Source organism: Oryctolagus cuniculus, chromosome 7 (assembly GCF_051225735.1).
Source record: "Oryctolagus cuniculus isolate XC-2025 breed Fujian yellow rabbit chromosome 7, ASM5122573v1, whole genome shotgun sequence".
NCBI classification, from domain to species: domain Eukaryota; kingdom Metazoa; phylum Chordata; class Mammalia; order Lagomorpha; family Leporidae; genus Oryctolagus; species Oryctolagus cuniculus.
Genome location: NC_142873.1, coordinates 30,757,170 through 30,784,764, shown reverse-complemented (window position 1 = coordinate 30,784,764; position 27,595 = coordinate 30,757,170). Strand labels below are relative to the sequence as shown.

Here is a 27,595-nt window from a genome sequence, read left to right as displayed (position 1 = left end):
TTGGGGAGTGAACCAGAGGATGGAAGACCTCTCTGTTTCTCTCTCTCTCTCTCTCTCTCTCTCTCTGCTTCTGCCTCTCTGTAACTCAATCTTTCAAATAAAATAAATACATCTTAAAAAAATAGCATGTTATTGGCATAAAAGCAGATTCGGAGACCAGTGGAACAGAACACAGGTCCTAGAAATAAACCCACGCATGTATAGCCAGCTGATCTTTGACAGAGTTGCTAGGAATATACCTTGTAAATAGGATAGACTTTTTAATACATGCTGCTGGGTAAATCAGTTATCCATATGCAGAAGAATGAAACTAGACCACTTTCTCTCACCATTTATAAAAATCAGCCCCAAATGGATAAAAGACCTAAATGTGAATTCCAAGACTTTGAAGCTATTAGAAGAAAACATAGGGAAACCACTTCAGGACATTAAAATATGTAGGGATTTTCAGGATCAGACTCCAGAAAGGACAGGAGATAAAAGAAAAAATAGACAAACAGGGGCCTGGCATTGTGGTGTAGTGGCTTAAATCTTCACGTGCAATGCTAGCATCCCATATGGGAGTGAGTTTGCATCTCAGCTGCTTCACTTCCAATCCAGTTCCCTGCCAATGTGCCTGGGAAAGCAGCAGAAGACATCCTAAATCCTTGGGCTCCTGCATCCACGTGGGAGACCTGGATGAAGTTCCTGGCTCCTGGCTTTGACCTGGGCTCTCCCCTGACTGTTTCAGCCATTTGGGGAGTGAACCAGTAGATGAAAGATCGATCTCTCTCTCTCTTTCTCTCTCTTTCTTCTCTCTCTCTAGCTCTGATTTTCAAATAAAATAAATAAATCTTAAAAAAAGACAAATGGAATTTCATCAAGCTAAAGAGTTTTTCCCGACAACAAATGAAACAATCAGTAGAATAAAGAGACATCCTTCGGAATGGGAGAAAATGTTTGCATGCTATACCTCTGACAAGGGGTTATTTGGAATTATAAAGGACTCAATAGCAAAAGGAACAAATAAAAACAAAAGTTGAAACAATCTGATTAAAATATGGACAATAGATTTAAACAGAAATGTCTTAGAGGAAGACATACACATTTACCAACAGGTACATGAAAAACATGCTCTGTATCACTACTCAGGGAAATGCAAGCAACAATGAGGTGTAACCTCATACCAGTAAGATTTGCTACCAGCAAAAAGATGAAAGCTAACAAGATTTGGCAGGAATGTGGCAGAAAGGGAGTCCTCATATACTGTTGGTGGGAATGTAAATTCCTACAGCTGTTGTGGAACACAGTATGGAGATTCCTTAAGAAGCTAAAAATAGAACCATCATATGATCCAACAATCTCATTGCAGGGAATGTACACAAGGGAAATGAAGCCTATCTTTTGAAAGGACATCTGTATTCCCAAGTTTATTGCAACACATATCTTGTGGCTTGTGTCCAAAAAAGCCTGGAAAGCACTACTCTAGAGTCTTCTAGGGAAACAGGTCTGTTTTGAGGTTCTGAGCCAATAGGAAGAAACTCAGTACCCAGTGGGCGGGACTGACTCCTACAGAAGATCCCTGAGTCATTCACTCCAGTCCTGAGGTTTTGGCCAGGGATGGCCAAGAGTTTCCCAGGATGGTTCCACATCTCTGGGCCCCAAGCATCTAAATCAATGCTGTAATCTTAGAATTGAATTCACTTCTTCCAAACCTGATGCATTCTACTAGATGAAGGGAAGGAGACAAAAGTAAGTAAATTGCTTTTGGGGCTCATGACTGCTCCCTGGTGCTCATCCCCACAGATCATGGTTACCTCCTAAAGCTTCTTGACTTGGCACTGAGTGTTTCAGGTCTAAGGCTTCCTTTAGCCTCCACAAAGTCTTTTTCTTCCATCTTTTCAAGCCATTGAAGATATGTCCCATTTCTGAAGATTTCTACAAATGAGGACTTCTAATTCTGCTTTTCCTACATTTCCATATTAGGCAAAGACTTGATTAGAAGTCTTCACACTGCCTCCTATACCTGTGGATCAAGCTCAGAATCAAAGGCTTCAGAGAACATTGGAGCTCAGTCATTTGGGACAGTGAGTGTGTTGCAGACACCTGCATTTCAAAATTTGACAAGGAGTGATGAACGGAGCTGCAGGGGAATGGTTCCTTTGGTTGCTACAGAAACCAAATTGAGTTGGGTTTAGCATTTAATTATAGGGTACACCCAGAGATGGAGTTAAACATTGTCTACCACTGTTTTTGTTTTTTTGTTTTTTTTTTTTTTTATTGTAACTCCAATCCTCTTGGCAAGTAGCAGCGGTAACTCCCGGGAAGCTAAAAGGGGGCAGTAGAACATGTTGTGACAAAGGAGAGGGTGTTGTAGAAGTTTAGAAGTGGCAAGGACTTAGCCTTCTACCAATGGCAGGATTGTTGTCCAAGAATTTCCTTTCCAGCCTCTGGTTCCTGCCAATTAGGAAGGCAATCTCAAGAATAGCAAAGGGAACTGGATAGGATCTAGAGCTGTGGTTTCCAAGATAGTTGCCACCTGTGGCTATTAAGCACATGCAATGTGGCTTGTTCAAATTCAGATGTGCTGTAAATGAGAACACATGCCAGATTTCAAAGACTTAGGGTGATAAAACCAATGTAAAGTATCTTATTACTCTAAAAATACTGATTATGTATTGAAATTATAGTATTTTGGATTAAGTAATATAGAATTAAAATAATTTCCACTACATTCTTTTGATTACTTGTATATTAACACAAAATTTAGAAGTATATATGTGGCTCATATTATATATCTATTGGACAGAACGGGTTTACAGACTCCTGTTCTGAGACTGGATTGGGTCGATTTTCCATTAACTGGAGAAGGTGTCTAACCTTGAATTACTTTGGGTTCTTTACCTGCAAGATGAAAGAAAGTAAATGCCCTCTCTGGCTTTTTCAGAGGGTTATGTGAAGATTCAATGCTAGCATGGTTTCCATAGTGTACTTTCAAGATTCCCCATTTAGGGTCAAGGGACTCATTTCCCAGGTAATCAATCTGTGTGTGCTGTTGATGACTACAGTTGAGTGCCTCTTAAGGAATTTTTTGTAGCTGAATGGAGCTGCCCATCATGAGCTCGATTCTTTCAGATGAGCCTGCAAGATGCAAGTGGTTCATTCAGTGTCAAGCACAAGCAGGCCACAGATCACAGGGAAGCTATGTGAGCAAGTGGCTCGGACTCTTCTGTCACCTGTGTTGTTTTCTGTCCGTCAGCACACACTGGTGGCAATGGCTGCAGTGGAGACTACATTACGAACAGTGTATGGAGGGGAAAAATGGTCAAATTTGGGTTACAGATGGGTTGGCTTTGTTTGTGTGCAAGCCTGAAAATCTACTGCTGTGAACCAAAGCTCCACTGAGGGTGACTCCTAAAGAAAGGGATGAGAGGAAATTCTCTCAATAGGCAAAATGTTGAGCGACAGACCTAATAATTCATTCTGTAAAGAGAGAGAAGTGGACTAAAGTAGGAATATATGAGGGGGCTTAAAAAATGGAATTAAAAATGTTTATTTTGGTGCAAAAATGAAATCCATGCAAAAATTTGTGAAAACACATATGAAAAATAATTTATGGACTTAAAAATTTTTTTGCACCAAAATAGACTCATCTTTTATTTCCAATTCCTATGAATTTTCAAAAGTACCCTCATATATCTATAGGATCACGAGAAGTAATGAGTGGCTTGGCTGGTGGATCAGGGATGTGGAAAGAAAATGATTGAAAAGCTTGGAATAATATGGCTGGTGAAGAGGTATAGCCTTTGGATGTGGGCATAAAGGGTCAGAATCTTTGTACTGCATGTCAACACCACCTGAGATCAGCCATCTTGGAAGAGGTACCAGACAACCACGTGATAAATTGACTCAGCCAGCTGGCCTCAAACAGCTTCTGTCTTCGACTATTCTAGTATATGAGCAAAGGGTAGTGAATAGAATGCCCATGGTGGCAGGGACTTAGGTGATCCATGTGATATGTACTCTAAATAAACAACTGCTATAGAGGGATGTGAGGGTAAATAAGGAGTTGCCTTGTTTGCTATCCCTCCCAGTGACTCACATGGAAAATTTGTGCTCTCCATCCCCACAGCAGTAGACCCTGTAGGTCTAGAGGTGCTGGTTTCTGGAGGGGGAATGCTTTAAACAGTGTCTATGATAAGGGCACATTGTACCCTAAGCTGTCATTACCATCTGTTCTCTTCTGCCTCCTTGTACCCAGACGTCAGCAGGCAGGGACAGGAGTCACTACATAGGTAGGAAGGATTGACCTGGATAATAGGATGAAGTAGTGCCATATTGCATAATGTAGCATTCAGTTGTCACAACGGGGCATCTCTCAATACCCCCTAACTCGATTTAAAATAAGTAGACAAGTGTAGCACCCATGGCCAGAGAAGAGAGTGGTGAGAAGAAACTTGCTCAGTGTTCTCAGGGATGAGGGCTTGGGCCACACCATTAGGAACATAGACCAGCAGAGATATTAGCCGAGGGTGAGAGGAATCTGAAATGGATAGCAGAGGAAGGTGATAGCAAAGATCATCCACAGCCTCAAGACCAGATGCTGTAATGGTGGTTTATCCCACTAATCTAGCTCTGAATGTTTCCCCGGGTGAAGAAAGGACAGAGAAGTTGCTCCCAGAAAGGGTGAATCTGGCTGGTACAAAAGCTACACAGCACTGGATATTGTGGTGTATTGCCTGGAGTTCCTACCTAGGATTGAAGTACTCAGCATCCAACTGCCGGGAGTACTGGCTGCTAATGAATGACATAGGAGTTCCTCTCCAAGAATTACTCATGTCTGAAGGGAGCCCATGCTCACAGCTCCTCCGCAAGGAAATCCACAACCAACAATTGGTTGGGGTAGAACAAGAAACCCTGGCTCCTTTGTCTTGACTCCAGACCATATTGTAAGGCATCCTAGCTCCCGAACTTCCTGTAGTTCTTCTTTTGCCTGATATTATACCTGAGGACTTGTCCCAAAAACTTTGTGCATGCAAACCTTTGTCTCAGAATGTGCTTTTGGGGCCACCCAAACCTAAGAGGGATGATCCTAGTCACTGGTGCAAAAACACTGAACTTGACCTTGGAGGTTCTAGATTCCACTGAAAACTCTGTCCTGGTTTACTGTGTGTAAAATGGGGATGACAAGAAACAAGTCTGAATTATGTGATTCAATGTTGCTTCCAAGTATGACTTTCCACTTGTGTGAAGTAACTGGGGAAAGATAACAGTTATATGAAGAGCTAGAAGGAGCCCTGGGAATCTTTCAGATGTCCTTCACTTTACATGTCAAGAAACTAAGTGATCTTCCCGTGAGTGCCCTGCCAGAAAGAGCAGAGGTGATGGCCGGCGCCGTGGCTCACTAGGCTAATCCTCTGCCTTGAGGTGCGGCACACTGGGTTCTAATCCCGGTCGGGGCGCTGGATCCTGTCCCGGTTGCCCCTCTTCCAGGCCAGCTCTCTGCTATGGCCCAGGACTGCAGTGGAGGATGGCCCAAGTGCTTGGGCCCTGCACCCCATGGGAGACCAGGAGAAGCACCTGGCTCCTGCCATGGGATCAGCGCGGTGCACCAGTCGCAGCGCGCCAGCCGCGGCGGCCATTGGAGGGTGAACCAATGGCAAAGGAAGACCTTTCTCTCTGTCTCTCTCTCTCTCACTGTCCACTCTGCCTGTTAAAAAAAAAAAAAAAGCAGAGGTGAGATTTGAACCTGGACTTCAACCTGACACCCTGTCTTGTTTGTGCTCTTTACCATCTCTGGGTCTCTGGTGTCAGTGACTATTTGCAAGTTGCAAGAGTATTTGAAATAGGGAAATTGGAAAATTTAGGGTTGGTTAGAGGATCCTGATCAACTGGCTGCTCCTGCTGCATGTCTATAGTTTCTGTTGTGCAGCTAACAAGACAAGGAGTCACCATAATGCAGGAGTCATCGACCCTGATGGGAGGAAATTCTGTCATTTACTTATACTAGGTTGACAGGAGGTCATGGCTTTTGTCCTAGGGTGGGACTTCTTAAATTTTAATGTGCTCATGAATCACTTGGGATCTTGTTAATATAATGACTCTGATTCTATAGGTCTGTGTGGGGCCAGAGAGTCTGCCCTTCTAGATGTTTCTCAGTGTTGATGCTGCTGGCTCATTAGCCATATTTTGAGTAGCAAGGTGGTGGAAAGCGGGTTTCAACCGCTGGGATTGTCAGAAACACATGGGAACTTATTGAAGCAGCTCAATCAAACTACTCATGGTCAGGGGTTCAGATTCCACAGTATAGGATGGGCATCACTAATTTAAAACTCAAGTAGTTGAGGTCACCACCAATGTTTAAGAACTGAGGTTCTAGGGCAGTGATATTCATGGTTACAACTGACATTTGTGTTCATGATGAAGCTGAACAGGCAGCACAGGACTGCCACAGGAAGAGGAAGGAGACATGACTGTTGCCTGAGTGTCGCTGAGGTCACAGGTGCTGGACAGTAACTGAGTGTACATCACGGACCAGTCACAAAGGGCCATGGAAGGAATCCCTGGGACTTATGTGGGTTGGAGTTTTGTTAAAACAATCTATAGAAATAAAACATTTCATTACTTATAAGATGCATCCTACAGTTGTAATTTTTCATAACAATTAAGGTGGTGGAAGTTGACGGACTACTTGAGATTTCATTTTGCAGATTGAGATCATAGACTCAGACTGTAGGAAGTGAGGGCCTGCTTGTTGTTCCAGTCTATGAGCTTCATTCCAGCACTTGTCTGGGATGCCCACTTGTCTAGTTGGCATCTGCTTTCTGCTAACTGGGATTCTTAGCCTGTTTCAGATGTGAGTGAGCTCTTCAGTGGTGTTTATCTACCTCCAAACACTCTTTGGTTGGCTCACTTGCTGGCCTGCTGCTCAGGGGGACCCCAAATCCATGCCTACTCACTGCCAGCTGCCTGGCTAATGGGCATCCCTGCTTCGTGGCAAACGCAAGGTTCTGCTGCCTCAGCACAGGGCGGGCTGGAATTCAGTGTGGGATGGAATGTCCCAAGACACTCACCCCCTGCCAAACTCACTCCCTCCCTGCCAAACTCACTCCCTCAGACTCTGGTTGCCTTTGCTTGTTCATCAGAAGACACTAAGATGAACTGTGAAGGAAGGACCTGTTAGCAGGACAGCCACGTTGGCAGCACAGCCCTGATGGCAGCCACAGCCTTCCCACCGGGCCTGTCAAAGCTAGGGGCTGGGGAAGTCAGTGTCATCTTCAGACAGCTGACCTAGGACTGGCTCAGAAAGCCTCAGCCAGTCAATAGCTCTGCAACTCTGAGTATGACCACAATGCAGAATTATCCTGTAGCATGCAGAGCCTGCAAGGAGAGTGGAAGGAAGACGGTAGGTTAATGGAACTGGGACGTAGCCAGGACAGCAGTATTGGCCTATTCTTTACTGAGGAAAGCGGCCCAGTTGCCCGTGGATGAAACTCCATGGATCAAGCTCCAGGGATTAAAATGAAGGTCTGCATTTTGCATTGTGACCACTTTTGCACAATGAAGTGATGAGATCTTTTTTCTTTCTCTCCTCCCAGTCTTTTCAAGGTATTTTCCCTCCTGGTACTCCCTGGCACTTCCCCCAGGTTATCGCTCCTTATACTTTGCTGGGCTCATGTCTCCTTCCTTGTGGGTTTTTGTACTTTATATCCCCTTCTCTTGCCAACAGTAGTTTGTTTCATGAAATCAATTACATAATTAACTGACCACCAAGTGGACTTAATTTTTTCCATTAAATACATTGTGGACAAGTGATGAGTAAGACTGACCTGATAACGAGGCAGAGAGTAGAATGAGTGAGAGTAGCAATAATAACTAGCTTCCTGTGAGTGCTTACTATGTGAGAGGCCTAAACACCTTATTATCCATTAAATATTCAGTTAAATGAGGATTTTCTTGTGAGTGCATGCATTTTTTTTAAAAAAAGTTATTTTATTTATTTAAAAGAGATAGAGAAAGAGAGAAATCTTTCATTTGCTAGTTCACTCCTCAAATGGCTGAAACACCTGGGGCTGGAGCAGGCTGAAGCCAGGAGCCAGGTGCTTCATCCAGATCTCTCATGTGGGTGCAGGGGCCAAGTACTTAGGCCATCTCCCACTGCTTTCCCAGGTGCATTAGCAGGGAGCTGGATTGGAAGTGGAACAGCTGGGATTCGAACTGGCCCTCACATGGGATGCTGGCACTGCAGGCAGTGGCTTAACCCATTATACCAAGTGTTGGCCCCAGGATGCACACATTTGCTAAGCCCATTTTTCAGAGGAGAAAAGTGAGGCACAGAATGGTTATGTGGGGTCTCTGGGGTGGAGCCCCCCTTGGTGGAAATCATGGCACTCTCTTCCCCATCCTTGATTGTGAAGTTTTACTTAGCTTTCAAAGTCTTTAGTTGGAGGTGGGATGAGAGCAGAGATAAGTAGATGCTATGGTTTGAACATGATTTGGCTCCTCCACTCACATGGATGAGTAAGTTCCAAAGTCATGGACAGATGATACTAATGGAGTGGTGTCTTTATTCAATTATGGTGCCTAGGAGCTGGGCCTGATGGGTGGTCCTTAGGTCACTGGGGGCGTGCTCTTGTGAGAGGGATGATTGTATAAGCCAAGTAGTGTCTGGCCTCTCTCTGCTTCCTGGCTTGCTATGTGCAACTCTCTCCAGCCTCCTCTGGTTTCAGCAGACGACTGAACCAATGGGGCCACCTGAGCTTAAATTGTAAACTACCAAAGCAATAAACTAAAATAAACTTGCTCTCTTCATATGTAGTCTGGGTCAGGTATTGGTTGTAGAGATGAAAAACTGACTGGGTGAGTAGAATTCACAACTGAATCTGTTTTCCTTTGTTTCAGGAGATATCCATTCAAAAACCTCAGGAAACTTTGTGAATTATAAAATCATGCTAGTTGGAGCCTGCGCTGTGGCGTAGTGGGTAAAGCTGATGCCTGCAGTGCCAGCATCACATATGAGTGCCGGTTCGAGTCCCAGCTGCTCCACTTCCAATCCAGCTGTCTGCTATGGCCTGGGAAAGCAGTAGAGGATGGCCTAAGTCCTTTGGCCCCTGCACCCATGTGGGAGACCTGGAAGAAGCTCCTGGCTCCTGGCTCCTGGCTTCGGATCAGCCCAGATCTGGCTATTGTGGCCATTTGGTGAGTGAACCAACAAATGGAAAACCTCTCTCTGCCTCTGCCTCTCTGTAACTCTGCCTTTCAAATAAATAAATAAATCTTTAAAAATCATCATATTTGTCATCTCATCTTTTCATTGGCTATGATTCGACATAAAACCCATAAAATAATAAGGCTGATATGATTTGGGGGGTGGGTAGGGGAGGTGGTGAACTTAGAAAGAAGGTACTGAGAGAGGAGGAGCTGGGAGGCTGTGTCCTTTTCCGTTAGTGTGAGGGCAGGAGGACCCCCAGGGCACCAGCTGGTGATGACAGCATCCAAGAGGCCAGGCTGCAGAGACTGATCAGGTCTAGGGCCTCCTTTCGGGAGACTTGGGCTTTGAACAAAGGGCTGCACTGCAGAGCAGAATGCAGAGGAGAGAGAGGCCCAGTGCTGGTGAGATCAGCAAAGCAGGGCAGATTCTCTGCAGCCAGAAATCTGAAACACACACATGCGATCCCGCCTGTACTTGGTGTGGGCCAAGTCTGTTGGAATAAAAAGGGCTTTGGATGTGTCTACGCTCAGCTCCTCGGCTGAACTACAAGCCTTTAAGGCGTCTCTCTGTTCTCAGTCGGAAGAGGAAAGTGGAGCAGTCAGAAAGGAGAAAGGCGCGGGCCACGAGCACTCGGCCAGGGTTTCCTGGGAGATCCACTGGCTCAGGGCCTGAGGTCTGAGATGGGGTCGCAGTACCAGTATGACAGGTGCTGTGTTCTTCCCTCACTGGGGAGCTGAGACCCCTTCAGCAGTGAGCAGCTAAGGGCACTGCGGTTTTCTAGGCGGAATGTTGGGAGACAGCAGGTGGCGCTCTTTCTCCTGAAACACGTCCGCAGCTTGGCTGGCACACCTGCCGGGGGCGGCAAGCCGTCTGATCGCTGCAGTCCGCAGTCACCCAAGAGGACCAGCGTAAAAATGGCTGGTCAGGAAGGCCTGCCAAGTATAACGTCCCCCGGACCCGAAGTCACCCAGAGGGCTCTAGATGGGCGTGGGCTGGCTGCACTGATCAACGTGGAAGCGCCCAGTTCCCTTTTCACGACCTCAGCATACACGGCTGCCTTTGCAAAGGAGGACGTTCTGTGTTACACGTGCTGACTGCACCCATCTGGGCTTTAGATCAGACCTGGAAGAGTCACGCTGCCCCTGTGTGTGACAAGCATATGTGTAGTTCGTCACGTGGGAAGGTGAGAGGGCCGGGGTCCTGTGTGCCACCCGGGTGAGACGCTGTTCCCTGGGGAATGCAAGGACGGCAGGATTCTGTGAGAACCTCTTACCTGGGGGGACTTGCTGTAACCAGGAGATGTTGCGATTTCTCAGAGGAATAATCTGACAGTGGTTCTCCTCGGAAGACCCATTATCTGAAAAGATGCTAAATAAACAGAAATAACTCTCTCCTCCAAACAGAAAATAAAAATAATTTCATGGTGAAGAAAAAAGATCGCTGGAGGGGCCCACACTGTGGCTTAGCAGGTTAAAGCATCTGCCTGTGGCGCTGGCATCCCATATGGGCGTCGGTTTTGGTCCCGGCTGCTCCACTTTCGATCCAGCTCTCTGCTATGGCCTGGGAAAGCAGTGGAAGATGGCCTGAAGGAAGCTCCTGGCTCCTGGCTTCAGATTGGCCCAGCTCCAGCTGTTGCAGCCAATTGGGGAGTGAACCAGCGGATGGAGGGCCTCTCTCTATCTCTCCCTCTGAAACTCTTCCTCTGAAGTAAATAAATAAATATTTAAAAAAAGGATCACTTGATTGAAATTCAAGAATATGGCAAGGCCACTGCCTAGCTGTGCCACTTATTTCTGGTTCTCAGTCTCATTTTGAGAATCAGAAATCATTAATCACTAATGTCTCTTGCAGCACCATATTCCAAGGGATGGATCTTGTGTGTGTGTGTGGTGAGGAGGCGAGCAGAAGAGACAGGCAAGTCATTAACTAGAATAACTTTTGGGAGAAAGTTTGTATAAAGCAGACCAGGACATGCATTCTTGGGGGCTGAAGAAACCCCTTCCCTTTCTTTCCTTTTTTTTTTTTTTTAAAGATTTATTTATTTATTTATTGAAAGTCAGAGTTTCAGAGAAAGAGAATGAGAGGCAGAGAGAAAGAGAGATCTTCCATCCATTGGTTAATTCCTTTATTGGCCGCAATGGCCGGAGTTGTCCCAATTTCTCTGGGTCTCCCACGCAGGTGTAGGGGCCTGAGGACTTGGGCCATCTTCTATTGCTTTTCCAGGCTATAGCAGAGACCTGGATCGGAAGTGGAGCAGCCAGGACTTGAACCGACACCCACATGGGATGCTGGCATTGCAGGAGGTGGCTTTACCCACTATGCCACAGCATCGGCCCCTCGGTTTCCATTTCAATCACTGAGGCTCTTAGTGGCCACACTCAAAGGAGAGGGCCATGCCATCTTCATTCTCCTGCATCATGGGCCAGTACATTCTTCCCTGTGCTGGAACGGCTGTGTGCCTTCCTTCAAAGCCCATGCCTTCTGGCTTTTCCGGGTAACTTCAACAAACCAATGGTGGGGGAGGGGGAAGAGAGTGAGCTCTTCCCTTGCTTCCAGGGGACTCTGAGAGGGGTGAGGAGAGAGGAGGCACGGTGGGTGGCAGGTGATGGTGGTTGGGGGCGGTGGTGAGGCAGGGCAAGAGTACAGGCCTACTTAAAGGACTTGGCCAGTTTCCAACCTCCACCAGCCAGGAGACCATCACTGAGCACCTAGAGTGCTGTCTCACAAGAGAAAGTAGACAGAATCCATTTCCTCTGCAGCTCAGACAGCACGTGTAGTGCCCTAATCAAGATCTTCTCCCTAGCCTCCCACTCCCCAGATAAGTCAGAGCCGGAGCTTTTCAGATGGAAGGATGTGGCTTTGCATTTGCTTTGGCCTGCTATCCAGATGGCCGGCAGGCTGCCCTGGGAGGATTGTGTTAGGCAGGAACGTGATCTGCCTCCTTAATTGTTGACTTTGGGGACCAGACGTGACGGAGGGCCTGAGGGCAGCTGACATGAAGCAGCTCTTTTGCACACTCACCAGCATCAGGCTGTGAGTACTGCACGGGGGCAGCCAGGCATGCACCCAAAGCGGCCGCTGCAGCATTGCAGGGGGGTGAAGCAGAGTGTCCTTGGGCACCACCGTGGCTGCCACAGGACACGCTGAACGCAATGCGCAGAGCAGGGCCCAGGCTGCCAGCTGCAGGGTGAGTTGCTGACTCATTCCTGCAGCAACCTTTAGCAACTGGAGCAGTGCGGGAGATTTCTTCCTTCTTTTTAAAGGAACAGGTGATGTGGAGGAGAGCAAGGGACGATCCTCCAAGCTTGATCCCAACTAGCAAGTGTACCTAAGCATTTTCATCAGAATTCTTGTGCAGAAATGACTTTAAAAAGGAGAAGTGTAGCCTCCTTGCGGAAACTATTCACCCCGTTAGTGTGTTTCTATTAAACACCTATCATGTGTGTAGCTAAGGAGGAAATAATGAAAAGGTGGCTCTTGATCTCTGGGCAATGATTGTATGTATGGGTGGCACTCAGAGAGGCATACTCTGTGCCAGGCTTGGCATTCTATGGGTGCTAATTGAATTGGGGAATCCAGGATTTGAATCCAGATCTGCTCAGAGCTAGTGCTCTTAACCACTGCGCTATTCTGTCTCAGAAGCAGAAGCAGTAGAGGCGCTCGTAGGAACTGGAGAATTATAGAGGATGATATGTGGTTAGGTGCCCAGTCCTGCCTGTGGGTGTTCATGATGAGTCCAGAGTGAACCCCCATCAGTTCTACAGTCGAGGGCCAGCTGGAGAGTGTAGATATGCTTATGTCTGAACAAATATTGAGCCAGTAGAGGGATTTTTTGAGTAAGCAGGGGGTCACGATGAGTACTTGGGTTGCATAAGTGGGAGCTGTGGGTAACATAATACAAGCAGCATCAGATGATCCGTGTGTCTCAGGCCACATTGTGCCTAGACTAGTCCAGGTTTCTGGGAAAACACAGACAATCAACATTTTTACCAGTTGGGAATTTAGTCTCATTGGACTTATGTGACCAATTATTCAACTTAGGAGCTCTTAACAAAATAGGAGGAGAAAGCAGGACCCATGATCTGTTGCATCCTCAGTGGGTCAACAGCATCCAGTGGTCCCTGGGTCTTTGTTGCTGATGGCACTGACAAGGACTCAGAAGCCCTTTTATTTTCAGTTAGAAGTTTGGAGTGGGGCTGATCAGAACTACCCGAGTCCTGCTGGTTGCAGGGATAGTCGAAAACATTGAGTAGCCGCCAGAGCAATTTCTCCTGTGAAACTGATAAAATGCTTTTAGCTGGTTGGGCTGAAGCCAGAGTTGTAACTCCATTCGCAAGGTGTCAAATGCTTTTCAGGCATTCAGTTGGACCCATGGATTTGGATCAACAATACCTCCCTCTCTCCCTTTCTCTAGTATGTAGCCATGTAGAGTTTGATACACTCCACCTGAATAATTCTGCTCTTCCCGTAGTTATGAAATATTCTGGATACTATTCAAGGACTCTACAAGCTTTATCCATGTGGCTGAGACATAATGGGGGTTTTAGAAGCTCAAACCTTGTGAGGAAGACAAAGAAAAGAATAAGATCAGGTAACGGTGTCTTCTAGAACAAATTGCCTTTGGCAGAATGCCAGAAAAGTCACACACGCATGTAGGAAGACTTCTGGGACAGGATCTGAGATACAGGCCAAACAGGGTTCCCGTAACCATGGAGAAAGAGGTTTAACTACAGCCACTCAGAGAGCAACTTACTTCCTCGTACCTGAAAGAAACAGTTTTGGCACTGTTTAGAGGGAAGAGAATTGCTAAAGGGGTGAGGGTAGAGAGCAGTGTATATGGGCCACAAGGATGAGATTGAGCAAAACCTCTGAGGGGAGGCAGGGGTGTGTGGAGAAAGCTGATAACTGTGTCAATCAGGGCCAAGCCAACTGCAGCCCTGAGGGTTTAACTCAAGTTCTATTTCTGTAAAGTCAAAGGTCTCTATTCGGAGAAGCAAGCTGCTTTGGACTCCACATGCCAGCCTATACCTGTTCTGTGTGGCAGGAGGCCTTGAGAAGCAGATTACTACAGGAGAGAAGAGGGGAACCAGGGGCCGGGTGTCCTGCAGAGCCTCCACCTCCCACGTGGTGACGATGCAGCATTCTCTGTGCATTGTGTTAGATTCGCTGAGCAGGGTTCTCCTTGGGGCCTCTCCTCGGCTATTCCCTGGTGCAGCTAGTGACAGAGTGAGTTCATGTGCCCTTCTAGGTGAGCATTGGCTTTGGGAAGGAGCTGGAAAAAGAAATAGCTACAGAAATTGTTAATTTCTCCGCAGTAGGGATGTGTGGCACTCATCTGTTTATCCTTGGCTCCGCATGTTTAGCAAGTTTATAGTGTGTGTTTATAGAGCCACTTAAAACAATTTGCTCCTGGGGAGGTGGGAGATACAAGGTGTAGGAAAATGGTGCCCGTTGGAAGTGACTTCTTAGCGCAGTAGGCAGCGCGTCAGTCTCATAATCTGAAAATGGTGCCTGTCTCCATTGCCTCGGGCTAATTTCTCAGATAATAAAACATTGATTGATTCCTGCTGATTCACATAGAGCCTGGGAAAGAGACCTGATTGAAAAAGTATGGGGGTTGCTTAGTTATCCCAGAAACAGAAGCAAAGAAAGTTCTCTCAGGAGAACTGACTGAGGTTTTGGTTTTCCCAAGGAGCGCAGGATATAGAAAGGCAGGTTGCTGGTCCAATGCAGGAAATGCTTTCTCAAAGGAGGAGCTGTTGGTCAAGTGGACAAAGACGTGTGTGGAACAGATGTGGAACAAGGACCTTCCAGGGAACCGCTGGGGAGGGGGTTGGTGTGATTGGGGCACAGGTGAAAGAAGGGTAGAGAGCAGAGGCTGGAGGGGTTCCGGCGCTGAGCTGCTGTAATTCCAGGTATCTTCTTAGGACAGCCAGAAATCAGCTGCAATAACCTGAGCAAGAGAGCAGGAGAGCTTGGGCAAGGACTGTGCCAGTGGTCAGGCAGCAGAGTCAGCTTGGGAGATCACAGCAGAGACACTTGACTGAGCTCAAACACTGACTGGGTTGGTGTTGCGGGAGAAGGAGTCTGGCAAAGTGAGCGTTCAGAGTCTGAGCTCCTGCTGCAGGTGACAGCATTCTTTGAAGTGTTTTAATCTTAAAAACTCATGCATATCTTTGTATAAAATATGCCAATATTTGCATTTCTGTGAACATAATATGCAGAACCAGTTAAAAGACTTGACCTGGCTTTACATAACTTCAGAGAAAATCAACACTCTAGAAAGACACCTGGTGGCTGTGTGTGGCTCCTGATGACGTGTGGGAGTCTCCTGTGATCTGCCAGTAGCCTCCCTTTTAACCTTTGGCCAAATTGACCATCCCCCCCCCCCCCCCCCCCCCAGGAATATTCTGTGTTTGTCTGCTCCAGCCCAATCCCAACTGTTGGAGCATTTGACGAATGAACCAGTAGATAGGATCACCCTCTCTTCCTCCTTCTCTGTCTCTGCCTCTCAGATAAATAAAAGACATTCATTGACATGTTCCCCTTGTGCTCTCCCTATGTGTCTCCTCTCCCAGGATACCAAGGACATGACTTCATTTTTGGCAGGATTAGGATTTTTATAAGAATGCAAAGAGATAGCCGGCGTCGTGGCTCAGTAGGCTAATCCTCCTCCTTGTGGCGCCGGCACACCGGATTCTAGTCCCGGTCGGGGCACCGGATTCTGTCCCAGCTGCCCCTCTTCCAGGCCAGCTCTCTGCTGTGGCCAGGGAGTGCAGTGGAGGATGGTCCAAGTGCTTGGGCCCTGCACCCCATGGGAGACCAGGAGAAGCACCTGGCTCCTGCCTTCGGATAGGCGCAGTGCGCCGGCTGCAGTGCGCCGGCCGCGGCGGCCATTGGAGGGTGAACCAACGGCAAAGGAAGACCTTTCTGTCTCTCTCTCTCACTGTCCACTCTGCCTGTGGGGGGGGGGGGAGAATGCAAAGAGGAAGAAGTAAAATATTCAGCTTTCAACACTTAGAGTAGGAATTATTTTAAAAAATCTTTCAGTTTTCAATAGTTTTTGAAACCAGGCTTTACAAATGAAAATTAGGTTTTTTTCTTTACTTTTTAAAATTGATTTATGTATTTATTCAAAACAGAGTTACACAGAGTAGAAGAGACAGACAGACAGACAGACACACACACACACAGAGGAAAAGAGAGAGAGAGAGAGAGGGAGGGAGAGGCAGAGATCCTTCATCTCCTGGTTCACTCTCCAAATAGCAGCAATTGCTGGGGCTGGGCCAGGCTAAAGCCAGGAGCTTCATCTGGGTCTCCCACATGGCTGGCAAGGGCCCAGGCATTTGGGCCAGCTTCTGTTGCTTTCCCAAGCACATTAGTAGGGAGCTGGATTGGAAGTGGAGCAGCTGGAACTCAAACCAGAGCCCATATGGATGTCAGCATTGCAGGCAGCAAGCAGCTTAAGCTGGCGCTCCACAATGCTGGCTGCGAATGGGTTTTCCAATACTTCTATAGCTGGGTTAGTGTGTTTTTTTAAATTAATTTATTTTTTGACAGGCACAGTGGACAGTGAGAGAGACAGAGAGAAAGGTCTTCCTTTGCCGTTGGTTCACCCTCCAATGGCTGCCGCGGCTGGCGTGCTGCGGCCAGCGCACCGCACTGATCCGAAGGCAGGAGCCAGGAGCTTTTCCTGGTCTCCCATGGGGTGCAGGGCCCAAGTACTTGGACCATCCTCCACTGCACTCCCTGGCCACAGCAGAGAGCTGGCCTGGAAGAGGGGCAGCTGGGACAGAATCCGGCGCCCCGACCGGGACTAGAACCCGGTGTGCCGGCGCCGCAAGGTGGAAGATTAGCCTAGTGAGCCATGGCGCCGGCTGGGTTAGTGTATTAAAAGCCAGCTCAGCTGAACCAGATCCCAGAGATTCCTCCACAGGGCAGAGGACACTTTTCTGCAATTAGCCTGAGTATGAAGTTTTTTGCTCTAAAAGAAAGAGAATGAGTGGCAAGAAATATCCCTTCTAGGGAGCAAAGGAAATGGAACCCTCCCCTTGGACCCTCATGAATTCTTGGAAGGAGGGAAGATAGGGGCTGGCAAGAATCTCCTGTCCTAGCCAGATAGAGGGGAAAGCCAGAAGCAGAGGGAGTTTTCACTTTTCCGCTGTTCTTGCAGGATTCTGGGTGGAAACTGCCTTGGGGAATGTTTCTTGCACCATTCAGAGCAGTTATATTAAACGAGAGTAAATGGTGCAGTGTGGCTGGGCAGGGGGAGACCTTATAGGCTGCTTCTGGCTGTCTTCTCTGCTCCCAGGTGGAATGAGAAGAATCCAACAACTCTGTCCTGTTTGGCTGACTGTTGTGAAAGGCTGATCATACTGTGGGACAATGGCTTGTGTGCAGACCACCTGCACAGGACATCAAATAGACATCACACACGCCAAGATCCCAGCATGGTCAGCATGGGCGACTGTCAGGCTCTTAGCAAACTAGAGAAGACAGATCATGAACCTCACTGGCTGCTGACCTTGGCTGTGACCACTGGCAGGAAGAGGGATAAGAGCCACATCCAGGGGCCCTGTGAGGATGACTCACAAGCAGACTGGAGGCGCCTCTGCCTATGGACCACAATCTCGTCCATATACCCAGGAGTCATCTTGGCAGGTCTATGGGAAGGGGGAGTGCTCAGAGACTCAGCCTAAACCTGAACACACTTTCAGGGTGGAGGGGAGTCTATTTAAACCGAGGGGACCAGCCAGCGCTAGCTGGAACATGGAAGGGTTCTTTTCTTTTTCCCAGCTACATGTTTTGGTGACCGCGTTGCTGGGCCAAGGGTGAGTACAGTATAGGGCCAGCTGCACGTGTGATCTGATCCAGCACCACTGAGGTCCTCATTGTGTAAGTCTGAGGCATCTCAGAATCTTTCCGCTGAGCCCCCTGAAGATAAAATAATGACTTCAGTCCATGGGTGCATCTGTCTAGAAGAGTCATAATCAGCAAATTATCTTCTGAAACACATTCTGAATGGACCTAACAGCTTTTTTGGCACTATGTCTTTTTTAAAGATTTTACTCATTTATTTGAGAGGCAGAGTTACAGAGAGAGGGAGAGAGAGAGAAAAAGAGAGAGAGAGAGAAAGCCTTCCATTTGCTGGTTCACAACCCAAATGGCTGCAACAGCCAGAGTTGGGCTGATCTGAAGCCAGGAGCCAGGAGCTTCCTCCAGTTCTCCTACACGAGTGCAGGGCCCTAAGCACTTGGGCCATCTTCCACTGCTTTCCCTGGCCATAGCAGAGGCTGAATTGGAAGTGGAGCAGCCGGGACTTGAACTGGTGCCCACATGGGATACTGGCACTGCAGGTGAATGATTAGCCCTTAACCTACTACATCACTATGCTGGCCCCCCTGTTTCTTGTTATTGCTGTTTCACAGGCATCAGTCTTATATATATTGGCCACATAAGTAGATTTTAGTTTTTAGGGGGATGGGGAGAAGAGAAGATTGCAGAGAATTTCTGGACACTTTGTCAGGGGAGAAAGCTGAGTTTCTGCTCTAGAGAAATTTTCTTTCTGATAGAGAGAATCAGTTAATAATGAGCAAAGGGAAGATAAATAATAAAACACCAACTAGAAATAAGTGCTTTGAAGAAAAAAAATTAGGTAAGGGATCTGATTTTAGATATAGTGGCCAAAGCGAATCTCTTTAAAGGAGCTGCTGGCTCAGAGAAGGAAGAGAGCAGCCAGCATAGATGTGAGGGAGGGGGGATGCTCAGGCAGAGGGGAGAACAGGCGGAGAGCCCTGGAGCAGGGCTGTGCTGGGAGAACGCTCGAGGACAATTGGGGGTGCAGGTGCAGCAGGTGGCAAGGGGGCAGTGCATCGGGGCAGCTGGGGAGATGGAACAGCCATAGAAAGGAGTGTGGGTCTCATTGTAAGGGAGGTTTTCTTTGACATTCTGTTTTTTTTTCTCTTTAAGTTTATATATATATATATATTTAAAGATTTATTCATTCATTTGAAAGTCAGAGTTACACAGGGGAGGGATGGGGGGAGAGGTCTTCCATCCACTGGTTCACTCCCCAGATGGCCTGCAATGGCTAGAGCTGCACCAATCCAAAGCCAGGAGCCAGGAGATTCTTGTGGCTCTCCCATGCAGGTGCAAGGGCCCAAGAACCTGGGCCATCTACTGCTTTCCCAGGCCATAACAGAGAGCTGAATCAGAAGTAGAGCAGCGAGGACTCGAACCAGCACCCATATGGGATGGTGACACTGCAGACGGTGGCTTTACCTGCTACGCCACAGTGCTGGCCCCTTTAAATTTATATATTTATTTAATTTATTTGAAAGACAGAAAAACAGAGATCTCCCATCTGCTGGTTCACTCCCTAAATGCCTGCAGCAGCTGGGGCTAGGCCAGGCTGAAGCCAGGAAACTGGAACTCCATCAAGGTCTCCCACGTGGGTGCTGGGGACTCCAATTCCCCAGATGTTAGTTAGCAGGAAGCGAGGATGGGAAGCAGAGCCAGGACTTGAACCCAGGCACTCTGATACAGGAAGTGGGTGTCCCAAGTGGCATCTTATCTGTGCCAAACACCAGTCCGAATTCTACATTTTTCCAAGATAATTGAGAAAGAACTGGGTGATGGTAGAAGCAATTAAACAGAAGAAGAAATTAAAAGAAAAAAGTCTAAATGAAGCTATGTTTATTTTGAAAGCCTGTTCTTTTTTTTTTTTTTTTTTTTTTGACAGGCAGAGTGGACAATGAGAGAGAGAAAGGTCTTCCTTTTCCATTGGTTTACCCCGCAATGGCCGCTGCGGCCTGCGCGCTGCGGCCGGCGCACCGCACTGATCCAAAGCCAGGAGCCAGGTGCTTCTCCTGGTCTCCCATGCGGGTGTAGGGCCCAAGCACCTGGGCTATCCTCCACTGCACTCCCGGGCCACAACAGAGAGCTGGACAGGAAGAGGGGCAACCGGGACAGAAACCGGCGCCCCAACCGGGACTAGAAATCCTGACTGGGACTAGGTGTGCCAGCGCTGCAGGTGGAGGATTAGCCTAGTGAGCCGCTGCGCTGGCCTGATCTCTTACTTTTTTTTTTTTTTTTAATGTTATCTTACCTGTAGACTCCAGAGTGGGATATAAGCTCCCTTCTATAAGAAAATATGTTGTTCTATAGGATATAGGCTATTGGACTTTTTATTTCTATTTATTTATATCTAAAACAAGAAAGAAATTGAGTTCTAATAATATATATTTTAAAGATTTATTTATTAGAAAGGCAGGGAGAGAGAGAGAGAGAGAGAGAGAGAGAGAGAGATCTTTCTTCTGCTGGTTCACTTCCCAAATGGCCACAATAGTCAGGACTGGACTAGGCCAAAGTCAGAAGCTTGGAACTCCATCTAGGTTTCCCACGTGGGTAGTAGGGGCCCAAGTACTTGGGTATCTTCCACTGCTTTCCCAGGTACATTATCAGGGAGCTAGACTGGAAGTGGAACAGCCAGAATGGAATCTGTTCCTTGTCTGGGATATCTGTGTCACAGGGTGTGGCTTAACCTCCTGTGCCACAACACTGGCCTCAATCTCTAATAATATTGACCCTGTAGATTAACATATGTATACATACACATATATATAGTTTTTTAGTGGATAATTTTGAGGTCATATCCTCAAACTTTTTGCTAATGAGGTGGATGATCAGAAAAGCTTGAAGACAATGATAGAAATAATCAGTAGAAGCAGATTCCCTTGGGATGTTAGAAATATCTCTGAATTGTATAACACTCAAAACCGAAAGGTTATGTTCATTTAGGCAATTATTATGCCAGAAAAATGTAAAATTATGACTCAGGGCTTCTCATCTCAGAAATATTACTGCATATTACCTTAAAGCTCGTGTCAAGACAGAAATTTAAAACTGTTTGAAAAGAGTAAATACAGTTACATCACATTGCGATCTGAAAATGAGGATGCCAGAGGAGCCCCTGAGAAACCACGGGGAAGGTGCAGTGACTGGTCTGGGGGTGCGGGCGCAGCATCCGCAGGTGCTAGATGCACCTGTGTAGGGAGCACGGTCAGTGGAGCATCCCTACGTCCTTCCTGCCATGGCAGTGACAAGCGGTCAGGGGCTGAGCACACCCACGGGCTGGGAGTCCCCCTTTGTCCCTACTTTCTCTTGTCAACTTTCTCTCCTCCTGGTGCTCTTCCCCTTGGAAGGCACATCTGCCTCCTTTGTTGAGTTACCTTTTAGAGAAACGTACATCCAAGGAGTTGGACCAAATATATCACAGACAGACTGTGAGCTGAACCAGGAACATTATCAGACAAGTCCCATAGAGAGGCCAACATTCCTCTTCCCACCTTATTCCACGACCACTCATTTCAGACTCCAGAGTGACAAAGAAATGCAGACCTTATCTCTTGGCTGGGAATAGGAATGTCCAAAAGTTTCATCTTTTGGACAGCACTAAAAAGCAACCAGACCTACTGTTTCAGACTTGATTTCTCCCAAGTCAGAGAAGCATGGTAAGTCTTTATTGTGAGTCTCGATGTTGAAAAACTCCTGCTCCTGGCCCAGTCTGGGCCTTGTCCCGGGATATAACCTCTGTTGGGTTGGCAGACACAAATGTTCATAGACTCTCTGACTCTAGGTATTTCTCTATTCCGCCCTTTGTAGGATCCACAAGTAAGGAGGAGTTAGAGTGGGAAACTGGTGAGTAGAATTTTGACAAGGCTGTTAAGGCAAGGTTCAGCCCAAAAGGATGCTGGCTCAAGATAAGGAAGGAGTGGGTCAGAATGTAGAGAAGACCCAGTGGGCTCAGAGTTGATGTCAAGGCCAAGTGCAATGATTGCTCCTCATACAAAAAGGCATTGCAAGAAGAAATAGCATTAGGATTCAAAGTTTAAGCCCACTTTTCTGGGCTCTGGTATTTTGCTGGATTTTCTTCTTTACTTTTGACATTTTTTTCTCAAGGTTCTAGAGAGACTTTGAAGTGCACAAGAAGCAGATCTCTTTTCAAATCCCATCTCTAGCCCATCAGCATGAGGTTTGCTTTCTGTGAAGCACATGGCATCTTGTCATGTGTCTCGGCAATTCTCTGGTCCTTGCGAGGTCTCAGGGGTGTCACTGCCTGAAAAGGAAACACAGCTCTGGCTTAATGCCAGCCTTTTCTCGTTCCCTTCTCTCCCCATGTATTTGGGAATATTCAATGATGTGTCAGTGCAGAATGCAAGCAAATGAACATTTACCTAAGATGCCTTTGTTTTGCAACTGGCTGGCTCCTTTGTTATGGCTTTAAATTTAGCTCCTTACTAATGACTATGTGCACTTAGGAGGGGAGGCTGGCTTTGCAAATAATAAAGCAGCTGGGTATGTCATGTCTGACTCCTTCATCAGATCCCCCTGTACGACCAAACTTCTTTTTCATTAGCTGCAGTAATGGTGATAACCTCTTATATCCAGTGTACTTGTAAGTGTATCAGAGAATTCAAAGAAGTGGGAGCCATAATCCCTGTCCTCCATGTACCTATGGCTCAGGGAATCAGATGATTTGGAGCACGGTGAATGAGGGTGGACTTTGCAATTTGACAAACTTGAGTCTCGGTTTTGTAATCTTTAGAGTGGAGAAAATAATCTCTATTTTACAGATTCCGACAATACTCGATGTAAATGCTTAACCCCTATTGGATGTTATTGTTACTAAAAGGAGGTGATTGTGCAAGGGTACCTGTGAAATGCGGCCCAGAATGCAGAGGAAAATCTGAACCAGGAGGCTGGAGGTGAGTAGGAACAGCTCCACAGGTGAGGATTGCTGCATTGTATTGTTGAAGGAGACCGCTTGTGGCTTCATGCATTTCTGTCTCACACAGTGCTCACCTGCCTCCTTTCTGAAATCTCAGCCACTGTTGCTAATGGAGAGCTGGGATCCCGCTGCCTTTCAGAACGGACCATGACCAAGATTCCACATCTTGTCTAGACCAGGGCTCCATGTGGAGGTACATTGGTTCTGTGGAAGAGCAAGAGGGGAGCTGCTGGGGCTGTTGCAGACAACAGGCTGTGTGGAGAACAGAAGAGGTGAGAGAGGGAAGCAGAAGGCTACAGGGGACACCAGGCTTCCAAGGCAGCTGTATGAATGGGGGAAGGAAGAAAAGTGACTGAGCGGAGAGGGAAAGGAAGTGATGTGGACGGCTGGCCTTGGTTACCTTCTTGCTCAGCCACCTCCACCTTCATTATGTGTCTGGCTCAAGGGTCTTTCCTTCCTTCCCATCTTGCCCTCGCTTCCCCCTGCCCCCCCCAACCCTGTCCAGTTCAAGAGAAGAGGAAGAAAATTCTTGCCAAAATATCTCCCAAGGATCATTCTCAATGAGCACAACCTTTATTTTACCTCTTTCTACTCATTCTTTCTCTTCTCCCTCAATGGTCAAAGAGAGGGGAGTGAAGAGAAAGAAGGAAGTGGAGGGATGGCTGCCTACGTGTGGTTATATCTGGGTGCCTTCTTGGGCTGTTGGGAAAACTGGTTCTTCCAATGAATTTCCTCAGGGTCATTGAGACTGAATATCCTATTTTAGTCCATGTGTCATTTTTTTTTTCTGAAAAATTTATTTACTACTATTGAGAGAGAGAGAGAGAGAGACAGAGAGAGAGAGAGAGAGATAAGAGAAGATGCTTTTCAGTTGCTTATTCACTCTCCAAATGCCTACAATAGCTGAGACTGGGTCAGGCCAAAGTCAGGAGTTGCAAATTCAATCTGGTTTTCCCATGTGGGTAGCAGGAACCCAACTACTTTAGCCATTATCTGTCACCTCCCAGGGTACACAATAGCAAGAAGATGGAATTAGAAGTGGAGCTGGGACTTGAACCAGGCACTTTGATGTGGGATGTGGATGTCCCAAGCAGCATCCTGCCCACTGTATCAAATGCCTGCCTTGAGGTTTCCCTTAAAAAAATGTTTGCCCCATTTTTATGGAGGTCTATGGCATTTATTTCTTTGGTGTAGAAATGTGATGGAAGAATAGGTCAACAGGAAGTGGAGGGGATAGAAAGTTTAGAACAGGAGATGGGGTGTTCTTGGTGTCTCAGCAAAGTCCTGGATGCCTTAGGGTACCAATTTCCACCTCTTCCACTCCATCCTCTGCCATCCAACCCTTCAAACCCTATGCACAGCGATGGATCTCTCAAGTCTGGCTGTGTCTTCCTTCCAGGAGACATTTTTTTCAATCCTACAACTTGGAGTGACTTCCTTCTCTTGTATTTATTCTACTGTGGCTTTCTCCCACTGTAGTAGTGATCATACTGTCCTATAATTACCTCTGGTTACCTTTCCCTCTCAGGTCACTGTGGTCTCCTTGGGTAGAGGGACTGTGTCACTTTCTTTGCCTTGTCTTTGGTATGTGCTAGACACTCCATTGACATTTGTTGACTGTTACCACGTGCAACCTGGTGCTCAGGTACCCTCTCATTCATCTCCTGATGCTTACCTGACTCACAGCCCATTTCCCTAAGACACTGCCCTCTGGTGTCCAATATGAGCATTGACATAAGCGTCCAGCTAGCACCTGCAGAGCTTTCCTGACTTTGTTCTCAGAACAAATTCATAATTGGGCCAAGATGACCCTGTGCTTTACTTTTTGTGACTTAAAAGAAGTCTGATCTCGTGAGTAAGAATGTTGGCTTTTTGAGGGAAAAAGGTGGGTCTCAAACTGGTTGGGAAAGAAACTAATTCTGAAGCCCCTCATGATGGGTGCAAAGTCTCAGGCTACAGAACAGGGCAAAGCAGAAAGGTGCACACTAGGCACCCTCTGGGCATGAGTGGGTTTTCCTCATGAAGACTCTCTAAAATTCCTTACTCACAAGCTGCAATACAGTGATCCTCATTTTCAGCTGAGCCCAGGGCCATAATTTCGTGGACAAATGCAAAGGGAGGCAGACTCTCACGTAGAGGAAGTAGAAACAACACGAATCTGAGGGAGAGAACTTGTGTTTTGCTCTGGTTTCTGAGCAGGTGATGGTCAGCGCTGGCAGAAAGCCCAAGTTCTGTCAGCAGTCCGGGAAATGAGAAGCTTTTGCTGTAAATGTGGGCTGGATTCTCGCCCCTCCTTCCCACTCCCCTCCCTGTAGTGTCATGTTCTCCATTGCACAGGCCTCTTGGGCAGGCTCATATTTCTTGGTTAACTACCCTGGAGTTGCCACGCTTGTGCCGCAGAGCACTTGGTGCTTCTATGAGCATGGGCTCCCATTCTGATGAACAGTTGTGGGCGTATCTGTCTCTTTTTCTCAAGATAGACATATTAGAGTGTCTCACTCACTGACATTTCTGCAATAGTGCTTGCAGACAATGTTCCCCCTCAGATGGGCTCTCTAAATATTTTCCATTGCTTGAATTAAATTTGTTCCTTTAGCTAATGTGCCAGATGAACAGAGAAATTCACTACGTCTAACAGTAGTTTTGGCTTCTTGATGGGGAAAGGTTGTCTTGTGGTAGGAATCCTACTTCAACCTCCTAGCACTCACCCCCAAAACAGTTTCTCAGGCCCATCTCTGCCTCTCCAAATTGCCCTTATCTTTGTGTCAGGGCAAGGCGTTTTGTCTTTGCTGGCTATTCTCTCTTCTGTTAAGTTTTCCCTTCTCACTGCATCCCTTGGCACTCATTATACTCAAACGTCCCCTGAGACTGAGCCCAGAGCAAGTTACAGCTCTCCCAGGTCCATATCTTGCAGAGAAGTAGAACACTCTTTCACTGTTTCCCAGGAGGGAGAGAGAGACTGGGGTGAACTCAAGTCAGAGGTTCATATGTAGTTGCTCTTTAATTCCTGATTGCCCTTGGAGACCGACCCAGAAGCCTGGTGGGACCTGTGTGCTGCCCTAATTCATGAGGCTCTTTTACTCCATCTTCTCATCCTTATAAATACAACCTAGAGGTTAAAATTGAGATAAAGCATTTCAGATAACATCTTGAATATGTAACTAACAGACTACCAAACATCATACAAGAAAGTACTGACTGCCAAGACTCATGCAAGTTCTTCACATACTATTTCATTTGCTCTATCAACTAGCCCAATGAGGTAAGTACCATTGCAGTTCCATTCTACAAATGCAGAAACTCACCCTTAGAGAGACTGTTACATGTTCAACTACAGCCATAAACTGGTGGCCTGGGTTTTATATCTAGTTCCAGAATAATAGTAATAACCAATCATCACCTCCTAATGGATGCCTTTTGATCTCCAGTGAGAAGGCTGCATTTGTGAAAATGTTAGGCTGTGAAAATACCCATTTCACTGATTCTCAGAGAGATGAACTATCTATCTGTATGCTAGTCAGACAGGAAATAGTCTGGTTCATTACTTATGAACTAATTCTTAGAACCAACACCATAAATGTTGACTTGGTACAGGAAATTCTGTGGTTTTTATGCTCAGGAAACAGTGACCAGAGTGAAATATTTGGCAAATTTTATATTCTGACTGAGAATTGTGGGTCTGAGGGAATATCTGAATATCTTTTCAGGCTAATAAATACTTTTCCACAATGTGATTTTTAGTGGCTGCATAATATTCCACTATGTGTTTGAAACACCATTAGTTACATGAAACCTGGGAAGTGATGAAATTATAGAGAGCAGGAGGGAGTTTAGGAAAGAGGAATTGAAGACTAGGTGTCAAGTAGTCAGCTTTTCCAGTTTTAGGAATTTTCTTGGAACTACCTCTGTCCAGGAGCTGACTTGAACTTGGTGTTCACTTTTCCAGGAAGTGATGGGAGAGAGCCATGCTTCTAGGTATAACTTCTTCCAAGAAACCCCTATAAAGGTCATTCAACTCAATATGATAGCATTAGAGATGGTCAAAGATTTGGCTTACAGCTCTTAAGCCTTTGACAGAAATTATAAATGTTCTAATCCAAAGGGGTTATACTTATAACTTAGATCTGCTATAATCTTTCTTAAGTGAAAGCAGATGGAAACCCAACAACATTCCTAACTGAATACCAGTCATGGGAAGAATGTCTAGAATGTGATCCTCTCTCCTGGCTAAGTTTGAAAGAATAGTATGTTCTGAAAAGAAACACGACAGAGATTAATCTGATCTTACCTCTTGGCTAAGGATCAAACCATTAAGAAAAACACAAGAGATCATCTTTCCAAAGCAGGATGAGTCTACAAATATCTGGTACACTGAATTAAGTCATTAATCAGAGTCATGTCCTCGAATTGTGCCTGTGTACTTGGTCAACCCATTTCCTGTTTTGTTTCAGGTCCAAGGTTCTCGCAGTGCACAGGGACCTTAGTAGCATTTCGTCTGGGCTCCTCTTTCACACTGGGCTGTGATAAAGGTATCCACCTTCCAGGCAGAAGCTCAGTGGTCTAGACTCAGGGACCGAGTCTTCTCACCACTAACCCTTTAGCACTTAGCACCGCAC

General features: G+C 46.5%; 1 long non-coding RNA gene across 1 annotated transcript in view; it reads left to right on the top strand.

The window, feature by feature from the left end:
- Positions 1 to 9,229, top strand: part of LOC103350020 (uncharacterized) — a 66,037-nt gene extending 56,808 nt beyond the window's left edge. The window contains exon 3 of the long non-coding RNA XR_016211399.1: positions 8,881 to 9,229. This is a non-coding gene — a long non-coding RNA (uncharacterized LOC103350020). The remainder of the gene's footprint in view (positions 1 to 8,880) is intronic.
- Positions 9,230 to 27,595: the final 18,366 nt, after the last annotated feature.